Below are 12,396 nucleotides of genomic sequence, written 5' to 3'. Positions count from 1 at the left end.
GATAATTTATGGTATAAGTTTTAATTAATTCAATACATATTTCAGCTGTTTATAGTATTAAATAGTTTTGATACATTAAATTCCATAAATAGTAATATTTACATTGACCCTATGCAATAAGTTTGATAGATGAGTCTTTACATGCGGGAAATTAACAGTTTTACTTTTAGGCGCTCTTGGGAAAAGGGCTGAAAACACGTTATACAGTAGGGATAACCAGTTAAAGACCTTAGATAGAGTGACTAACGACGCTTTTCGTGGTTGCCTGTTGCTCATAATTAACACCGATTATTATTAACTAACAGATGTATCCATGCGATGCCAGGTAAGATATTTTCTGAAAGTTTTAATTTTTATTCAAATATGCCAGAAGCAATATAAGGCCAGGGTTTTTCATTTTTACGAAAATCTACGATGAAGCTAGGAATTAAGCTCAATGTACTATATGTGCTCTGCCACACACGAGTATTGAAACCCGATTTCTAGCGTTATAAGTCCATAGACATGCTGCTGTGTCATTGGGGAAGTGGGGTAGAGAGGAGGAAAAAATAAAATGGAATTGTCCCATCAGACACTAACGTGCATGTATTTAATTTAGGTGTTACAAGGTATGTCAGCTAGTTCAAATAAATTAGACATATTGTTTTTAAAAATAAGTAGTAGAGCTTCAGCGTTTGGTTTCGAAATTTTCAAGAAAATATTAAAATTATTTCTTACACGGAAAATATGTTGCCTACATCTGTGTCTTACAGGAAGGCCCAGCATGTCCAGGTGGTTAAGGGATTCGACTCATAATTTTCAGATCGAGGGTTCGAATCCCCGTCACACCAAACATGCTCACCCTTTAAGCCGTGGATACGTTATAATGTTACAATGAATCCCACTGTTCTCTGGTAAAAGAGTAGCCCAACAGTTGGCGATGGGTGGTTATGACCAGCTGCCTTCTCTCTTGTCTTACACTGTAAAATTAGGGACGGCTAGTGCAGAGAGCCCTCGTGTAGTTGTGCGCGAAATTCATAAACAAACGAGACTCACAAGACAAGCCTTCGGTTTAAATATTAGAGGGCGCTATATAAATAACAATTTTATTATTTTTTACCTTACATGTGCTTGTCTTAGCTTTAATTCGATTCCTAATTCGTCAATTACTTCATTCAAGTTATTATTATCTTTTGTATTGAATGTCTTACAGTATCAAAATTTCATTCTAATTAATTATATATTTTACTCCTAATTCATGAGACATATTAATGATTTATACAAATCGCCCAGTGAAAATACCGCAACTGATTGTTATTGTTTCCTCTTAATTAGTGAAATAGCAGAGTAAACATTTGCTCCCAAAATTGTGGCTCACGTCTGTACTTAAAAATATTACAAATAAATAAATGTTTTCAATCTGTTTAACAAGGGCAAACAAACTAGATTGATACCCAAAAGTCAATGGCAGGTTTTGGTAATTTTGACTTTCAATAGAATGAATTTTTTATAAAGAAAGGTATAACACTAACGATATGAAATGTTAAAGAACAATGGGACTACCAAGTGAGGTGATTAATCCAATTATTCAGTTTTTGCTTTCGATGGACGAATCAGGATTCGTTAACTGCACAGATAAGACTGAATATGACAGTGTCATATCAGCTATGCAGGAAGACGAGGATATAGTTTCACGGTGTTGGCACGTGTTGTTTCGCTGAGAAATTTTGCATTAAGTGTATGAAAGTGGACAGTACTTTTCTTCTATAGCAGAACAGATGATATATCGAAAAGTGGATCGACTAGTCACGTGGGTAGCACACTGTTTGCCCAAGGAAAGTATGACGCTATAAAATTTAAACATATAACATAACGCCTTCTCGGACTGAAATTCACAGATTATTCAGACTTCAGGGATTTTCAGATTGTACAACTCTTCAGTATAGTCAATATTCCATCGTACTGACATGACACACGCTATGGTTTGTATAGCTAAATAAAGATAGGTTTTCTTGTGTTTTTATTTGTAACCAATATATTTTATTTCAATAAAGTTAGTAAGTCTGAGTGACATTCAGAATTATGTTTTAATGTTTACTAATCGAATCTCCTGTTATATAGTGGACCAATTACTCTTTATTATTGTATCTGACACAGTGTGTAATAATTAATTTAAGTTTTCTGAAATTCCGAAAATGTGAAATATATTCTCATACTGAAATATGAGAATTTCAGTACAAACAATTATTTATTTGATTTTAGAACAGTTAATTTTATATTAACCCGTATTTTCTATATTAATTATTTGGTTTAGAAAGAGAAACACATAATATTACATCTCATGATTTAATGTTCATTAATATTGTCAGCCATCTTTGAGGTTTTGTACAAATTGTTGTTGTACAACAAGTTAAGATTTGTAACCCCTGGGGCAAGGTATAACGATGTTAATGTTGTTTTTGCTATGATATTCAGATTAAGTCACCTTTAAGGAACTTAAATGATATCAGAAAAAAACAAAACTGCAATTTCATAATGCCTAATTATTTAAAGTCGAGAATTAATGTCATAAAAGGGTTAACCTTGTTAAATATATTTGTAAATAATTTCACGACCAAGCGTACTTTTCGCAAAGAGACAAGAAAAATGAATAAACTAAATTGAGTCATTAAGACTTTATATTGCTTTTAAATTAATTTAAAGAAGAAATTTATTAATTTGCTTTCAAAGTTTTGTAACATATAAGTGTTGTAGAAACGCAAATAAATACTATGTTTTTGTTTATTTTTAAACTAATGTTTATTTTTCACAAGAGATGAAACCTTCCACACAAACATAGCTATGCCTAACAAAGAAACAATAACATCATTTTATTTCTAGCCCAGGCCATACAGAAGAGGTAAAAATTAAAACTGTTAGTGTAGGTAATGTTTCTTAATGTATCAATTACATTTTGGAAACTGATGGTTCTCTTGATTTAATTGCAGTTTCAAAAAAGTTGGCAAATTACAAATGAGCATTGCTTCCAAAAGGTAAATGCCAATATTTTCTGTTTTACTGAAATGATCAAGGCTTTTTGAAAGTATTTTTTTCAATGTGTTACACTGAAACATCATACATGATCCACATATGCTTTTCATATCGTGGTTGTCATTCTGAGGCCTAACTTGATTTGGAGCCAAATTCTAGAAAAATTTCTGACAGAAGGTCGCTTTTTGGTTAATGTGATATTGACGTCGCGAGAAATCGGCGTTTATAGGCTTAATTTTAATACCAGAAAATTTTAAGGTTTCTTTCAATTTTCGAGATACAACTGAAAAAATCGGACGTCTACAGAATGGAGGCACGAAGGAACAATCTATTTAGGTGAGGACACGTTAACTGTTTTTTCACAGGTTTTGAAGTTCGTAAATTGCCAGTTTAAGTAACAAATGCAATTAGTGATATTTTATAAGTTATATGTATTGATTGAAATATTATGGTTTGAATAATAAAGCAATTTTAATAAAAACTAAATGGAAAACAAAGACGCAGTGGAAGGTTTATGCATCTAGGCCTAAGATATTGATGAAACTCGCAGAAGAAGACGATATGGTCGATGGGAAGAAATAATGTTTGGGTTCTTCACAATCTCAACTAGTATAACATAGTATCTGGAACAACCTGTTGAAGAAAATAACATCGTTGTAACACATGGTGCTCCTTTACACAGATCAGTAAACAACAGAAAAGTCTGGAGGAAACATACTTATTTTGATTTATTTACTTATGGCCATGGAAATACGCTTATAAATGTTAGTTTAGCCAGATTTTCAGAACACTTTCTGACATGCTTGAGTAAAAGTTGATTTTTCGTAACACAAAACTACACAATGTTTATAAGCCTTCAGACGTACTATCTTGTCACTTGAAGGGACGTGAAAGTTGGCATACATATATATATTTTTACTGCTAAATGATAAAGACTCGACACCAAAGTCAGCCATACATAGTATAATACATATTCACAATTTGTTTGCATAACCAATATTTTTTTATTTAAAATTTTTAGTCAGGTAAAATTCTCACAAAGCTATAACTCATGTTTCGATACTCATGATGGGCAGAACTAAGATAGCACATTGTGTTGCTTTGTGCTTGAGTTCAAACAAAATAGAGGTGAAAAATTTATTTAAAAGTGAAGATACCAAGTAAATATTACTTAGAACTACGTTTGAACATTAATTAATAGACAAAAAAATAAATATCTTTGAATAACAGTTATCAGTGATGTCGAGAAACCCACTTGTTGAGAAATTTATATGCAAAAACGGCTCGTTTGGGTTGAGAAAATATTTTACATAGAAGAGCGAACAACGTTTCGAGCTTCTTCGGTCATCGTCGGGTTTACAAAGAAAGAGGTAACTGACCGGAAGCTGACCACATGTTTGAAAGGGGTTGTGTAACTGAGTGTTACACAAAATGTGTAATAACTGAGTGGTATTCAAAAACCAGGCACAAAACTGAGGTCTATACTATGTAAAAACTACAGTGACAAACACCACACCAACATTATTTACAAAATACAATGTGATAACTGCCACGACTTCTATATTGGAGAAACAAGTAGAAAAATGGAAACCAGATTCAAAGAACATAAAAAGTCACCTTCACATGTTTTCGAACACTGCTCGTCAAATAAACACAACATAACCATAGAAAACACTCAAATACTAAATAAAGAAACAAACATAAACAAACGCAAAATTAAAGAAGCCTTACTTATACAACAACTTAAACCCAAAATAAACCAATATAAAGGAACGCCTTTATATTAACATAATAAAATAAATAAGTTATATATTCAAACATCTAATACCGCCCTCTACATTCCGACACTCAGTTACACAACCCCTTTCAAACATGTGGTCAGCTTCCGGTCAGTTACCTCTTTTTTTATGAACCTGACGATGACCGAAGAAGGTCGAAACGTTGTTCGCTCTTTTATGTAAAATATTTTCTCAACCCAAACGAGCCCTTTTTACATATGAATAACAGTTATTTCGTGGTATTCTAGTTGCATCAGCTTGAAATATAAGACTTTCCAGATGAGAATATATAACACCATCTTTTTCTAAGTCTTAACAGCTACAATAAAGCAGTTCTCGGAGATTACGCAACACCATTGGTGTTGATCAAGTTTTCTTAGGTGGCCATTTTGTTTGGGTGCAGCTCAAAAGTAAAAACTTTGTCCTAGGATTTAGCAAACATAAAATACCACTTTATCACACTAAAACCATGGGGAAAATAAGGTGAAGAAAGAAAATATTTGTTTTTTGAATTTCACACAAAGCTACACGAGGCCTATTTGCGCTGACTATTTCTAATTTAACAATGTTAGACTAGAGGGAAAGATCTAGCAGAACCATCTTCTCCCAACCCTTAGGCTACTAGTATACCAGCGAGTAGTGGAACTGACCATCACAGTATAATGCTCCCACAGCTAAAAGGGTGAACATGTTTGGTGTAACGGGGATTCGAATCCGCTACCTTCAGATTACCAGTTCATCGCACTAACTACCTGGCCATGCTATGCCCGTATATATACAGCTGATCCGCTGTATAATATCGTATAATAAATTAGGTTCAACATTCTAACATTATTTATATACCTATATTAATTTAGATTACTGTATGGTGATTTAATAGGACTCGGGAACCTTCTACTATAATAATAGTACACAATGTTGACTTTTATTCTGACAAACAATTTTTGTTTCCACTTTTCACAGTTCAAGCTTCATAGTAACAGTTTGACAAACAGTAGAAATGGGTTCATGAACCCTTTAATTCGAACCATTTGGCCACTTTCCAACAGAGCCATGTTTTTCAGGTTTCAGGCTACTAGACTACGTTTTGTGGTTTATTTCTGTGACTGCAGCTCAGGTGGTAAAGGGACTCGACTAGTGATCCGAGGGTCGCGGGTTCGAATCCCTGCCGTTACGTCAAACATGCTCGTCCTTTCAGCCGTGGGGGCATTATATTATGACGGTCAATCCCACTATTCGTTAATAAAAGAGTAGCCCAAGAGTTGGCGGTGGGTGATGATGACTAGCTGCTTTCCTCTTGTTTGACACTGCTAAATTAGGGACAGCTAGCACAGATATCCATCGTGTAACTTTGTGCGAAATTTTAAACCAAACCAAACTTACGAAAGTAAATTTAATAGGTAATGTCTTGTTATGGACTACATTAAATTGTACTTGAAAGTAAAATGTTCAATTACGACATTCGACAATTATTTGTGGAAGATTTTTTTTTAAATTTTGCGCAAAGCTACTCAATGGTTATCTGCCTTAGCCGTCCTCAATTTAGATGTGGTAGTTTTGAGACAGCTAGTCAACTCCACTCACCTCCAATTTTTGAGCTGTTTTTAATGGAATTAATCGTAACTTTATAACGCCCCTATAGTCAAAGGGACGAATATGTATGGTTACAGGATTTGAACTTGCGACCCGTAGGTGGCAAGTTAAGTGATTGAACAATAGGGCATTACAGGCATAATAATGTGTGTGTTTGTGTGTGACGAATTTGGAACGACAGAGATTTCCATAAAGTATTTTTGATATAACCATATTTGGTTTGTTTTAAATTTCGCACAAGGGCTATCTTCCAAAAAAGATATTTGTCTCGCGGTTCTGAGTCAGTAGTTAGTTTTATAATTGCTTATAGTTTTGTTCTTAATGTATAATTGTTCTTCTAGAATCACAGTTATTATTTTAAATAAATCTTCTTTAATTAAGTTCTGTGTAGCGTTTGTATCATTTGTGCAAAATTCTTACCTTTTAATAGTGAAAAATCTTTTAGCTTTGTAAGTCCATAAACTTACTTTTGTTTTACTAGGATCACAAAAAGTTAATATGAGTTATTGAATATAGCATTTTTCATCCAATTAGGAAAATGATGAGTTACGTATTACAGCTCATAAAGCAAAATATTTCAGTGTTTTTTCTAACTGTTAGCGGACACCCCAGTGGCACAGCGGTTGTAATTTTGCTGTCAGCAGGCCCCCAATAGCACAGCAATTGTTGTTTTGCTGTTAGCGGGCCTTCCAGTGGTACAGCGGTTGTTGTATCACTGTTAGAGAGCCCCCAGTGGCACAACAGTTGTTGTTTTACTGTTAGCAGGCTCCCCAGTAGCACAGTGGTATGTTCTTGTGAGAAGCACGAACAATATATTATTGGTAACACGACTTTATAATATTTTCAGAACACGTATAGTAAATATTGTATCAAAATAGAGACCTAAAACAAAAGTAAGTCTTCTAACACAGTTTGTACTGGTGTGTGTTCTCGGGTAAGTTTATATACTTCCCTAATTATATAGGTAATTTATTGTATCTAACGAAACTATCTTATTTAAGCTGCACATCAGAATAATATCGGTAAACTGGTGCCACCATTCGTGAAAAAACAATTTGAATATATTACAATAATTATAACTACAGTTAAATTATATTTACTTAGAAATATGTAGAAATTAATTATTTTTTTAGAATTAAAGGTATGTTAAATTAATATGTTAAATTTCAGTTTATGTTTTCAAAATTGTTTAAATTTTGTTGTGATTAAACATTTTGCAAGTTCATCCTACCGGGTGTTTTCCTTGCAGTGCCCTAAAACAGAAAATACGAATTTAAAAAAAGTAATAACACAACTATCTAGATAATGACAATAAAACTTAAATGATTAAAAACGTTATCAAATGAGTTATTACTTATGAACTCAAAGTTTCATGTAATTGCATTTATTAAAAAAATTATAAACTTAGAAGACAGATATATATATAAGAAACTAACAAAGCCTATATTGTATAAAACACACTCGTTTCTTGTATCAAAGACTACACTGATATATTTAATTCCTTTTTGAGTAAATAATTAATATTTACTGGTAACTTTTTTAGCAGTCTAAATCACGCATTAACTACAAACACGATACACATGAAGATGTGATTGAGTACTCTTCGATATCTCATGCTATGAATTAACTCTTTTCAGTGTTTCATGTTGTAACAGTATATGACATGTAAATATATCTGATGTCTTGATATCAAAAAACAGTACATACGTTTCGTATAGTAAATCGATTTGTATGTGTTATTGTGCATTTCCCGTATCAAGACGTAACTCAAACATTGTAAAATATGATTTATTATTTATTATTGAGCAGTCTTTGATTCGCTCTAGATAACAAGTGCGCAAGACTGAAACGTCAAAATATTGAAATACTAGGAAAAGAATAATATAATCACAGATGGTTGACCAGGGTGTTACGAAATTAAGAAAAGTAAAAAACAGACAATATCTGCAAGCAAAATACATTGGACTGAAGTATTTTTGGGATCATTAACTTTAAGAAATATCAACTCCTAAAGAAAAATCAAACACTTTGAAAAACTTTGTGAAATTGAAACCAAGTAAATAGCTCAAGCACTACCTTCTTTATTAAAGCTGTCAAACGTTTCACTATATATAACTTCTTTTGACTTCTTATACGTTATTATAAACTTTTTATTTTAATTATCTGTTTGATTCTAAATACCATACAAATGCAAGTTATTTATACGTTTTGCTATTAAATGAAGAATTAATAGAAAAGGAACCTAATGTAACTCGATGAAAGATATATGTCTAATTTTGTATTTTATCTATATAATATAACAGTAGTGTACGTTGTATTTATATAAATATAACAGTACTGTATGTTGTATTTGTATAGATATAATAGTACTGTATGTTGTATCTATATAAAGATTGCTGGTGCTGTTGTTACCACTGCTGTTGCGCAAGTATGTCTTGAGAAGCTTCAGACATGAGAAACTTCTCTCACAGGTAGCTGAAGTGACAGGCAGGAACACAGTGATGCATACAAGTTTGTGGAGATCCATGAAAGCATTCTAGTATAGCTCCAGCATCATTGCAAGCTCCAATGGTGTGGATACTTCCTGCCCCTTGTCTTTCTTCCTGGCAATTAGCCGGTTTAACTGGTGGATCTCCACTGCGAGGTCATTCTCTGCCATAGTTTGCTGCCATTCCTAAGAGTGCTTGCGTGTTCAGAAATATGGAGTATTTGGAGTTCAATGCAGTTGCGCCCATCAACACACTGCAGGAATCAGAGTAGAATCTTCTATTCAGCTCGTTGAGCATCCTGTCTATGATGGCATAGAAAGTATGTCTCCTGGCATCTGGTGTTGGTTCAACTCTTTGGCCAGTACTAGATGTGATTATTAATTCGTCCAGATGTCTGTGGGCAGATCGCTGTCCACCTTGACGCACCGTCTCAGTGCATATTCCCACTTTCTTACATATATCCTCAGCAGACTCTTCCAAGTCTTTCCATGCTACTTCAGTTCACATTTCTGAAAGACCAGGGATGACAGATTGTACTAGGTCCTCTGCAGAGGCCATCTGCAGGTCAGGTGACTGGAGGTGGTCTGATAGCTGTTTTTTCATCAGCAGTAGTTTTTCTATGGCCACTATACTGGTTACGAACTGCTGATCTAGGAGTATGCACAGGCCCTTTGATTTAGTGGCTCTGTGGACATTGTCCTCCTCCACAAGACTCTTTAGGGTTGTCACAATGGCAGGGAGGGTTCTTTTTACAGCCAGACAAGTAGCATGTTGGTAGGTCTATCTTGTGTCTGATAGTCGCTTGAACTGACTTTGATAGTTAATATTTACTGTTGGTTATAGGTTATATATTATTTTCAGTAATCACATATAGATAGAAAAATTACACAGCGTGACATAGAGGTCAATTGAGAAGAAAATATTTTAGAACAAGTGAAATGTGAGGAAACGATTGTTAGTTGTATGTAGTGATGATTTTTGGCCAACCTAACATGTGGTTATATCTGTGAGATCAAGGATGTCGTTGGTTTTGACCTAGCTGACTTCTTTACAAGTAAAATGTAAGTAGCGCATGAATGTAAACAGTAGTATCTTCTAATGATAGGTCAGTGATATATCGAGGTTTTAGACTGTCATATATGTGAATAATAATTATCTGTACTTGAATATTGCAAATGGTCTAAATAAACCCGAAATTACGTGTTAAATATATTTCCCAAATTTCTAGCACAAATTTAACTTTTTAGACATTGCTGTTGACACTTCTACATCTACATTTATTACCAGAGTACATTACAAACCCACTCACAGCTGTTCCTATTTACCTTTTAATTATTTCCATCCCTCTGAGGTACAGCGGCATGTCTACGGATTTACAACGCTAAAATCAGGAGTTCGATTCCACTCGTTGGGCTCGGTAGATAGCCCGATGTGGCTTTGCTATAAGAAAAAAAAAACACACACACACATGTTATTCCCAAGGGTCAATTCCTACGTCTGAGACGTCTGTGCTTTGACTAGTTTATAGATTTCACACAATATATACTCTTCAAAAAAAGAAACGCAAAAGGCAAAATATGAGACAAATTGTTTACAAGTTTATTCCGGGTAGTTCTGTATGACATGTGTGAAACTTTACACATTCACTGTTGAACATCCAAAGTCTGCAAAGGCGAAGTCCACGCTCACTAGGTGAAGTTTAACGTCACTCAACGTCAATAACGAGTATGCCCTCCGTGAGCATCAATAATTGCTTAGCATCTCCTGCTCATGGAAGCGATGAAATGACAAATCACATCCTGTGGAATGGCTGTCCACTCAGCCTGCAAAGCTGTTGCAAGATGAGGTAGAGTTAGCGGTTGAGGTTGTCGCCGTCGCAGACGTTGGTCCAACTCGTCCCAAAGATGTTCTATGGGGTTTAAATCTGGTGATCTGGAGGGCCAGGGAAGAACGTTGATGTTGTGGTGTCTCAAGAAGACAGTGTTGAGTCTGGCTGTGTGAGGATGGGCATTGTCATGTTGAAAAACGTCGTTGACGTTCACCATGATGGGTTGCACATGAGGCCTAAGAATCTCGTAGACGGTTGCATTTGGTCTGATCGGAAATCCTACGCAGCTCTGGTATGGTTGAGGCAGTAGACGTCGCAGTGGTGGTCCTATCCCGAAGGTGACGTAACCAGATGTTGCGATCTTGTGCAGGCGTGGTCACACGACGTCTGCCAGATCGTGGACGGTCACGAGTTGATCCATGTTGTTGGTGACGATTCCATAGCCCCATGATGGTGCTTGGGTGGACATTCACAGCTCTGGCAACATCTGATCAAGATTCGCCTGCTTCCAAGCGACCAATGGCGTTGTTGCGTTGTGCTTCAGTGAGTCTTGGCGTAACTGTATTGCGTGTCGGTGGCTTAACACTGAGCTATGGAAACCGAGAACCCATAACTTTTATAGGGATTTTGCCCATGTTGCACTTGCAGAACATGCAGATCTCTCAAACAAATTTATTGGACACGAATGCGTTTTGGCGAAAAATCTGATGTTTTCCTCCGTTTTCAAAGTGCACAACTTTTATTGTCATTTTGGTCTGACAATCAGTGCCTTAACACGTGTAACATCACATACTCTGAGCTTGTACCGTTATTACATATATTTCTCTTTAAAATAACAAAAATATCCCTTTTGCGTTTCTTGTTTTGAAGAGTATATATACTGTTAGATTAGTTTGTATATTATTAGAATATGATATAGAGTGTATTCCATAATGAGTTTGGCGGTTTCCTAACATATATATTGTTGGATTAGCCTCTCCATTATTAGAACATGGTACAGAGTATATTTCATACCGAGATTTATCGTTTTTTAATACATGTATTGTTGGATTAGCTTCTACATTATTAGAATATGGTATAAATTAGGGCCCGGCATGGCCAAGCGCGTAAGGCGTGCGTTTCGTAATCTGAGGGTCACGGTTTCGCGTCCGAGTCGCGCCAAACATGCTCGCCCTCCCAGCCGTGGGGGCGTTATAATGTGACGGTCAATCCCACTTTTTGTTGGTAAAAGAGTAGCCCAAGAGTTGGCGGTGGGTGGTGATGACTAGCTGTCTTCCCTCTAGTCTTACACTACTAAATTAGGGACGGCTAGCACAGATAGCCCTCGAGTAGCTTTGTGCGAAATTGCAAAACAAACAAACAAGAAAAGGTATAAATTATATTTAATAGCGAGTTTGGTGGTTTTCTAATACATGTATTCTTGAATTAGTTTGTACATTATTAGAATGTTGTATAGAGTATATTGCACATTGTCTTTGATGGTTTCATAATGCATGAATTTTTGCATAAGCTTTTACGTTATTAGAATATGGTATAGAATATATTTCATACTGAGTTTGGTGGTTTCACAATAAACGTATACTTGGATTAGCTTCTAAATTATTAGAATATGGTATAAAGCATATTTCATACCGAGTTTGGTGATTTCCTAATACATGTATTGTTGGATTAGTTTGTACATTATTATAATATGGTATAG

General features: G+C 35.0%; 1 protein-coding gene across 1 annotated transcript in view; it reads left to right on the top strand.

The window, feature by feature from the left end:
• The window catches only part of LOC143225348 (uncharacterized), a 97,874-nt gene that overhangs the window by 79,295 nt on the left and 6,183 nt on the right, over positions 1-12,396 (top strand). The window lies entirely within an intron of this gene.

The sequence above is a fragment of the Tachypleus tridentatus genome, chromosome 9 (assembly GCF_004210375.1).
Source record: "Tachypleus tridentatus isolate NWPU-2018 chromosome 9, ASM421037v1, whole genome shotgun sequence".
Lineage (NCBI taxonomy): Eukaryota > Metazoa > Arthropoda > Merostomata > Xiphosura > Limulidae > Tachypleus > Tachypleus tridentatus.
This window is presented reverse-complemented; position numbering and strand designations above follow the sequence as displayed.